The sequence below is a fragment of the Coregonus clupeaformis genome, chromosome 40 (genome assembly GCF_020615455.1).
Source record: "Coregonus clupeaformis isolate EN_2021a chromosome 40, ASM2061545v1, whole genome shotgun sequence".
Classification (NCBI taxonomy): domain Eukaryota; kingdom Metazoa; phylum Chordata; class Actinopteri; order Salmoniformes; family Salmonidae; genus Coregonus; species Coregonus clupeaformis.
Window position 1 is genome coordinate 9,614,881 of NC_059231.1, and position 10,046 is coordinate 9,624,926.

The window sequence follows — 10,046 nt, forward strand, 5'->3', positions numbered from 1 at the left end:
ATATTGTACTGTATACTGTACTGTATATTGTACTGTATACTGTACTGTATACTGAGCTACTGTATATTGTACTGTATACTGAGCTACTGTATATTGTACTGTATATTGTATTGTATACTGAGCTACTGTATATTCTACTGTATACTGAGCTACTGTATATTGTACTGTATATTGTTCTGTATACTGAGCTACTGTATATTGTATTGTATATTGAGCTACTGTATATTGTACTTTATACTGAGCTACTGTATATTGTACTGTATACTGAGCTACTGTATATTGTCCTGTATACTGAGCTACTGTATACTGTACTGTATACTGTACTGTATATTGTACTGTATACTGAGCTACTGTATTTTGTTCTGTATACTGAGCTACTGTATATTGTACTGTATACTGAGCTACTGTATATTGTACTGTATACTGAGCTACTGTATATTGTACTGTATACTGAGCTACTGTATATTGTACTGTATACTGTACTGTATATTGTACTGTATACTGAGCTACTGTATATTGGACTGTATATTGTACTGTATACTGAGCTACTGTATATTGTACTGTATACTGAGCTACTGTATATTGTACTGTATACTGATCTACTGTATACTGTACTGTATTTCGTACTGTGTACTGAGCTACTGTATATTGTTCTGTATACTGAGCTACTGTATATTGTACTGTATACTGTACTGTATACTGAGCTACTGTATATTGTACTGTATACTGAACTACTGTATATTGTACTGTATACTGAGCTACTGTTTATTGTACTGTATACTGAACTACTGTATATTGTCCTGTATACTGAACTACTGTATATTGTACTGTATACTGAACTACTGTATATTTTCCTGCATACTGAACTACTGTATATTGTACTGTATACTGAACTACTGTATATTGGACTGTATATTGAGCTACTGTATACTGTACTGTATACTGTACTGTATATTGTACTGTATACTGATCTACTGTATATGGTACTGTATATTGTTCTGTATACTGAGCTACTGTATATTGTACTGTATACTGAGCTACTGTATACTGAGCTACTGTATATTGTACTGTATAGTGTGCTACTGTATATTGTATGCTCAACATTTGGAAAATTATATTATTTTATACTAATACAATTAGTATTACAGCTACCTTTTTTTGGACTCTGTTCTGGATGTGGTGAGGAAAGAGAGGATACATCTACAATGAGGCAACTGGTGGGTCAACATGCACAACATTTTACTCTGTAACATTAGCTTGCTCTCTAGTTGGACTATTTTACATTAATTATATGGCATTTGTGTCCAAACAGGAGCAAAAATGTGTTCCCAGAGCAATTCTGGTGGATCTGGAGCCAGGCACCATGGATTCAGTTCACTCTGGACCATTTGGACAAACCTTTAGACTGGATAACTTTGTCTTTGGTATGTGAAGTTTGTAAATACAAATAAGTTGATGACACGTGGATGTCATCAGTCAAATATATTCAATGTGTAGCCAAATCACTCAGGTTACACACAACACAGATACACCTGAACTGAATTGGGGAAACTGTCAAATGAATGTATTGAAAATGTCTAACATTTATTTTTTCTGCTCACAGTGCAGAGTGGTCCTGGTAACAACAACGCTGCAAGGCCACTACACAGAGGGAGCGGAGCCGACGGACTGTCCTGGATGTGGCGAGTCTGCGACATCCCCGCAGCACTGCCATCCAGGAGCTGTTCAGGAGTATTTCTGAGCAGTTCACAGCCGTGTTCTGTAAAGCCTTCCTGCACTGGTACACCGGGGAGGGGGGGCATGGACGAGATGGAGTTCACTGAGGCTGAGAGCAACATGAATGGCCTGGTGTCAGAGTACCAGCAGTACCAGGACGCCACCACTGAGGAGAAAGGAGAGCTTGAAGTGGATATAGGCTGAAAAGACTAACACATAACATCTTCCTATCCCTTGGTTCTGTTGTCCAGTCCTGTCCCTTGGTTCTGTTGTCCAGTCCTATCCCTTGGTTCTGTTGTCCAGTCCTGTCCCTTGGTTCTGTTGTCCAGTCCTATCCCTTGGTTCTGTTGTCCAGTCCTGTCCCTTGGTTCTGTTGTCCAGTCCTATCCCTTGGTTCTGTTGTCCAGTCCTGTCCCTTGGTTCTGTTGTCCAGTCCTATCCCTTGGTTCTGTTGTCCAGTCCTATCCCTTGGTTCTGTTGTCCAGTCCTATCCCTTGGTTCTGTTGTCCAGTCCTATCCCTTGGTTCTGTTGTCCAGTCCTATCCCTTGGTTCTGTTTAACACCACCTGTCTTTCTGAGTTGTCCTTCTGTGATTATCTGTCAATATAAATGTTGCATTTGGTGTATCTTCCAAAACACATGGTCTCTGCCTAATGCTTGGTGTATCTACCAAAACACATGGTCTCTGCCTAATGCTTGGTGTATCTACCAAAACACATGGTCTCGGCCTAATGCTTGGTGTATCTACCAAAACACATGGTCTCGGCCTAATGCTTGGTGTATCTACCAAAACACATGGTCTCTGCCTAATGCTTGGTGTATCTACCAAAACACATGGTCTCGGCCTAATGCTTGGTGTATCTACCAAAACACATGGTCTCGGCCTAATGCTTGGTGTATCTACCAAAACACATGGTCTCTGCCTAATGCTTGGTGTATCTACCAAAACACATGGTCTCTGCCTAATGCTTGGTGTATCTACCAAAACACATGGTCTCTGCCTAATGCTTGGTGTATCTACCAAAACACATGGTCTCTGCCTAATGCTTGGTGTATCTACCAAAACACATGGTCTCGGCCTAATGCTTGGTGTATCTACCAAAACACATGGTCTCGGCCTAATGCTTGGTGTATCTACCAAAACACATGGTCTCGGCCTAATGCTTGGTGTATCTACCAAAACACATGGTCTCGGCCTAATGCTTGGTGTATCTACCAAAACACATGGTCTCGGCCTAATGCTTGGTGTATCTACCAAAACACATGGTCTCTGCCTAATGCTTGGTGTATCTACCAAAACACATGGTCTCGGCCTAATGCTTGGTGTATCTACCAAAACACATGGTCTCTGCCTAATGCTTGGTGTATCTACCAAAACACATGGTCTCTGCCTAATGCTTGGTGTATCTACCAAAACACATGGTCTCTGCCTAATGCTTGGTGTATCTACCAAAACACATGGTCTCTGCCTAATGCTTGGTGTATCTACCAAAACACATGGTCTCTGCCTAATGCTTGGTGTATCTACCAAAACACATGGTCTCGGCCTAATGCTTGGTGTATCTACCAAAACACATGGTCTCTGCCTAATGCTTGGTGTATCTACCAAAACACATGGTCTCTGCCTAATGCTTGGTGTATCTACCAAAACACATGGTCTCGGCCTAATGCTTGGTGTATCTACCAAAACACATGGTCTCTGCCTAATGCTTGGTGTATCTACCAAAACACATGGTCTCGGCCTAATGCTTGGTGTATCTACCAAAACACATGGTCTCTGCCTAATGCTTGGTGTATCTACCAAAACACATGGTCTCGGCCTAATGCTTGGTGTATCTACCAAAACACATGGTCTCTGCCTAATGCTTGGTGTATCTACCAAAACACATGGTCTCGGCCTAATGCTTGGTGTATCTACCAAAACACATGGTCTCGGCCTAATGCTTGGTGTATCTACCAAAACACATGGTCTCGGCCTAATGCTTGGTGTATCTACCAAAACACATGGTCTCGGCCTAATGCTTGGTGTATCTACCAAAACACATGGTCTCGGCCTAATGCTTGGTGTATCTACCAAAACACATGGTCTCGGCCTAATGCTTGGTGTATCTACCAAAACACATGGTCTCGGCCTAATGCTTGGTGTATCTACCAAAACACATGGTCTCGGCCTAATGCTTGGTGTATCTACCAAAACACATGGTCTCTGCCTAATGCTTGGTGTATCTACCAAAACACATGGTCTCTGCCTAATGCTTGGTGTATCTACCAAAACACATGGTCTCTGCCTAATGCTTGGTGTATCTACCAAAACACATGGTCTCTGCCTAATGCTTGGTGTATCTACCAAAACACATGGTCTCTGCCTAATGCTTGGTGTATCTACCAAAACACATGGTCTCGGCCTAATGCTTGGTGTATCTACCAAAACACATGGTCTCGGCCTAATGCTTGGTGTATCTACCAAAACACATGGTCTCGGCCTAACGCTTGGTGTATCTACCAAAACACATGGTCTCGGCCTAATGCTTGGTGTATCTACCAAAACACATGGTCTCGGCCTAATGCTTGGTGTATCTACCAAAACACATGGTCTCGGCCTAATGCTTGGTGTATCTACCAAAACACATGGTCTCGGCCTAATGCTTGGTGTATCTACCAAAACACATGGTCTCGGCCTAATGCTTGGTGTATCTACCAAAACACATGGTCTCTGCCTAATGCTTGGTGTATCTACCAAAACACATGGTCTCGGCCTAATGCTTGGTGTATCTACCAAAACACATGGTCTCTGCCTAATGCTTGGTGTATCTACCAAAACACATGGTCTCTGCCTAATGCTTGGTGTATCTACCAAAACACATGGTCTCTGCCTAATGCTTGGTGTATCTACCAAAACACATGGTCTCGGCCTAATGCTTGGTGTATCTACCAAAACACATGGTCTCTGCCTAATGCTTGGTGTATCTACCAAAACACATGGTCTCTGCCTAATGCTTGGTGTATCTACCAAAACACATGGTCTCGGCCTAATGCTTGGTGTATCTACCAAAACACATGGTCTCGGCCTAATGCTTGGTGTATCTACCAAAACACATGGTCTCTGCCTAATGCTTGGTGTATCTACCAAAACACATGGTCTCGGCCTAATGCTTGGTGTATCTACCAAAACACATGGTCTCTGCCTAATGCTTGGTGTATCTACCAAAACACATGGTCTCGGCCTAATGCTTGGTGTATCTACCAAAACACATGGTCTCGGCCTAATGCTTGGTGTATCTACCAAAACACATGGTCTCTGCCTAATGCTTGGTGTATCTACCAAAACACATGGTCTCGGCCTAATGCTTGGTGTATCTACCAAAACACATGGTCTCTGCCTAATGCTTGGTGTATCTACCAAAACACATGGTCTCTGCCTAATGCTTGGTGTATCTACCAAAACACATGGTCTCGGCCTAATGCTTGGTGTATCTACCAAAACACATGGTCTCTGCCTAATGCTTGGTGTATCTACCAAAACACATGGTCTCGGCCTAATGCTTGGTGTATCTACCAAAACACATGGTCTCGGCCTAATGCTTGGTGTATCTACCAAAACACATGGTCTCGGCCTAATGCTTGGTGTATCTACCAAAACACATGGTCTCGGCCTAATGCTTGGTGTATCTACCAAAACACATGGTCTCGCCTAATGCTTGGTGTATCTACCAAAACACATGGTCTCTGCCTAATGCTTGGTGTATCTACCAAAACACATGGTCTCGGCCTAATGCTTGGTGTATCTACCAAAACACATGGTCTCGGCCTAATGCTTGGTGTATCTACCAAAACACATGGTCTCTGCCTAATGCTTGGTGTATCTACCAAAACACATGGTCTCGGCCTAATGCTTGGTGTATCTACCAAAACACATGGTCTCTGCCTAATGCTTGGTGTATCTACCAAAACACATGGTCTCGGCCTAATGCTTGGTGTATCTACCAAAACACATGGTCTCGGCCTAATGCTTGGTGTATCTACCAAAACACATGGTCTCGGCCTAATGCTTGGTGTATCTACCAAAACACATGGTCTCGGCCTAATGCTTGGTGTATCTACCAAAACACATGGTCTCGGCCTAATGCTTGGTGTATCTACCAAAACACATGGTCTCGGCCTAATGCTTGGTGTATCTACCAAAACACATGGTCTCGGCCTAATGCTTGGTGTATCTACCAAAACACATGGTCTCGGCCTAATGCTTGGTGTATCTACCAAAACACATGGTCTCGGCCTAATGCTTGGTGTATCTACCAAAACACATGGTCTCGGCCTAATGCTTGGTGTATCTACCAAAACACATGGTCTCTGCCTAATGCTTGGTGTATCTACCAAAACACATGGTCTCTGCCTAATGCTTGGTGTATCTACCAAAACACATGGTCTCTGCCTAATGCTTGGTGTATCTACCAAAACACATGGTCTCTGCCTAATGCTTGGTGTATCTACCAAAACACATGGTCTCGGCCTAATGCTTGGTGTATCTACCAAAACACATGGTCTCTGCCTAATGCTTGGTGTATCTACCAAAACACATGGTCTCTGCCTAATGCTTGGTGTATCTACCAAAACACATGGTCTCTGCCTAATGCTTGGTGTATCTACCAAAACACATGGTCTCGGCCTAATGCTTGGTGTATCTACCAAAACACATGGTCTCTGCCTAATGCTTGGTGTATCTACCAAAACACATGGTCTCGGCCTAATGCTTGGTGTATCTACCAAAACACATGGTCTCGGCCTAATGCTTGGTGTATCTACCAAAACACATGGTCTCGGCCTAATGCTTGGTGTATCTACCAAAACACATGGTCTCGGCCTAATGCTTGGTGTATCTACCAAAACACATGGTCTCTGGCCTAATGCTTGGTGTATCTACCAAAACACATGGTCTCGGCCTAATGCTTGGTGTATCTACCAAAACACATGGTCTCTGCCTAATGCTTGGTGTATCTACCAAAACACATGGTCTCGGCCTAATGCTTGGTGTATCTACCAAAACACATGGTCTCTGCCTAATGCTTGGTGTATCTACCAAAACACATGGTCTCTGCCTAATGCTTGGTGTATCTACCAAAACACATGGTCTCTGCCTAATGCTTGGTGTATCTACCAAAACACATGGTCTCTGCCTAATGCTTGGTGTATCTACCAAAACACATGGTCTCTGCCTAATGCTTGGTGTATCTACCAAAACACATGGTCTCGGCCTAATGCTTGGTGTATCTACCAAAACACATGGTCTCTGCCTAATGCTTGGTGTATCTACCAAAACACATGGTCTCTGCCTAATGCTTGGTGTATCTACCAAAACACATGGTCTCTGCCTAATGCTTGGTGTATCTACCAAAACACATGGTCTCGGCCTAATGCTTGGTGTATCTACCAAAACACATGGTCTCTGCCTAATGCTTGGTGTATCTACCAAAACACATGGTCTCGGCCTAATGCTTGGTGTATCTACCAAAACACATGGTCTCGGCCTAATGCTTGGTGTATCTACCAAAACACATGGTCTCGGCCTAATGCTTGGTGTATCTACCAAAACACATGGTCTCGGCCTAATGCTTGGTGTATCTACCAAAACACATGGTCTCGGCCTAATGCTTGGTGTATCTACCAAAACACATGGTCTCTGCCTAATGCTTGGTGTATCTACCAAAACACATGGTCTCGGCCTAATGCTTGGTGTATCTACCAAAACACATGGTCTCGGCCTAATGCTTGGTGTATCTACCAAAACACATGGTCTCGGCCTAATGCTTGGTGTATCTACCAAAACACATGGTCTCTGCCTAATGCTTGGTGTATCTACCAAAACACATGGTCTCGGCCTAATGCTTGGTGTATCTACCAAAACACATGGTCTCGGCCTAATGCTTGGTGTATCTACCAAAACACATGGTCTCGGCCTAATGCTTGGTGTATCTACCAAAACACATGGTCTCGGCCTAATGCTTGGTGTATCTACCAAAACACATGGTCTCGGCCTAATGCTTGGTGTATCTACCAAAACACATGGTCTCTGCCTAATGCTTGGTGTATCTACCAAAACACATGGTCTCGGCCTAATGCTTGGTGTATCTACCAAAACACATGGTCTCGGCCTAATGCTTGGTGTATCTACCAAAACACATGGTCTCTGCCTAATGCTTGGTGTATCTACCAAAACACATGGTCTCGGCCTAATGCTTGGTGTATCTACCAAAACACATGGTCTCGGCCTAATGCTTGGTGTATCTACCAAAACACATGGTCTCTGCCTAATGCTTGGTGTATCTACCAAAACACATGGTCTCTGCCTAATGCTTGGTGTATCTACCAAAACACATGGTCTCTGCCTAATGCTTGGTGTATCTACCAAAACACATGGTCTCTGCCTAATGCTTGGTGTATCTACCAAAACACATGGTCTCTGCCTAATGCTTGGTGTATCTACCAAAACACATGGTCTCTGCCTAATGCTTGGTGTATCTACCAAAACACATGGTCTCGGCCTAATGCTTGGTGTATCTACCAAAACACATGGTCTCGGCCTAATGCTTGGTGTATCTACCAAAACACATGGTCTCGGCCTAATGCTTGGTGTATCTACCAAAACACATGGTCTCTGCCTAATGCTTGGTGTATCTACCAAAACACATGGTCTCGGCCTAATGCTTGGTGTATCTACCAAAACACATGGTCTCGGCCTAATGCTTGGTGTATCTACCAAAACACATGGTCTCTGCCTAATGCTTGGTGTATCTACCAAAACACATGGTCTCGGCCTAATGCTTGGTGTATCTACCAAAACACATGGTCTCGGCCTAATGCTTGGTGTATCTACCAAAACACATGGTCTCGGCCTAATGCTTGGTGTATCTACCAAAACACATGGTCTCTGCCTAATGCTTGGTGTATCTACCAAAACACATGGTCTCGCCTAATGCTTGGTGTATCTACCAAAACACATGGTCTCTGCCTAATGCTTGGTGTATCTACCAAAACACATGGTCTCTGCCTAATGCTTGGTGTATCTACCAAAACACATGGTCTCGGCCTAATGCTTGGTGTATCTACCAAAACACATGGTCTCTGCCTAATGCTTGGTGTATCTACCAAAACACATGGTCTCGGCCTAATGCTTGGTGTATCTACCAAAACACATGGTCTCGGCCTAATGCTTGGTGTATCTACCAAAACACATGGTCTCGGCCTAATGCTTGGTGTATCTACCAAAACACATGGTCTCGGCCTAATGCTTGGTGTATCTACCAAAACACATGGTCTCGGCCTAATGCTTGGTGTATCTACCAAAACACATGGTCTCTGCCTAATGCTTGGTGTATCTACCAAAACACATGGTCTCTGCCTAATGCTTGGTGTATCTACCAAAACACATGGTCTCGGCCTAATGCTTGGTGTATCTACCAAAACACATGGTCTCGGCCTAATGCTTGGTGTATCTACCAAAACACATGGTCTCGGCCTAATGCTTGGTGTATCTACCAAAACACATGGTCTCGGCCTAATGCTTGGTGTATCTACCAAAACACATGGTCTCGGCCTAATGCTTGGTGTATCTACCAAAACACATGGTCTCTGCCTAATGCTTGGTGTATCTACCAAAACACATGGTCTCTGCCTAATGCTTGGTGTATCTACCAAAACACATGGTCTCTGCCTAATGCTTGGTGTATCTACCAAAACACATGGTCTCTGCCTAATGCTTGGTGTATCTACCAAAACACATGGTCTCTGCCTAATGCTTGGTGTATCTACCAAAACACATGGTCTCTGCCTAATGCTTGGTGTATCTACCAAAACACATGGTCTCTGCCTAATGCTTGGTGTATCTACCAAAACACATGGTCTCGGCCTAATGCTTGGTGTATCTACCAAAACACATGGTCTCTGCCTAATGCTTGGTGTATCTACCAAAACACATGGTCTCGGCCTAATGCTTGGTGTATCTACCAAAACACATGGTCTCGGCCTAATGCTTGGTGTATCTACCAAAACACATGGTCTCGGCCTAATGCTTGGTGTATCTACCAAAACACATGGTCTCGGCCTAATGCTTGGTGTATCTACCAAAACACATGGTCTCGGCCTAATGCTTGGTGTATCTACCAAAACACATGGTCTCGGCCTAATGCTTGGTGTATCTACCAAAACACATGGTCTCGGCCTAATGCTTGGTGTATCTACCAAAACACATGGTCTCGGCCTAATGCTTGGTGTATCTACCAAAACACATGGTCTCTGCCTAATGCTTGGTGTATCTACCAAAACACATGGTCTCG

General features: G+C 43.7%; 1 pseudogene; it reads left to right on the plus strand.

Annotated features, from left to right (window-relative positions):
* Window positions 1-1,169: 1,169 nt before the first annotated feature.
* Window positions 1,170-2,359, plus strand: LOC121555185 (annotated as a pseudogene).
* The last annotated feature ends 7,687 nt before the right edge of the window (window positions 2,360-10,046 follow it).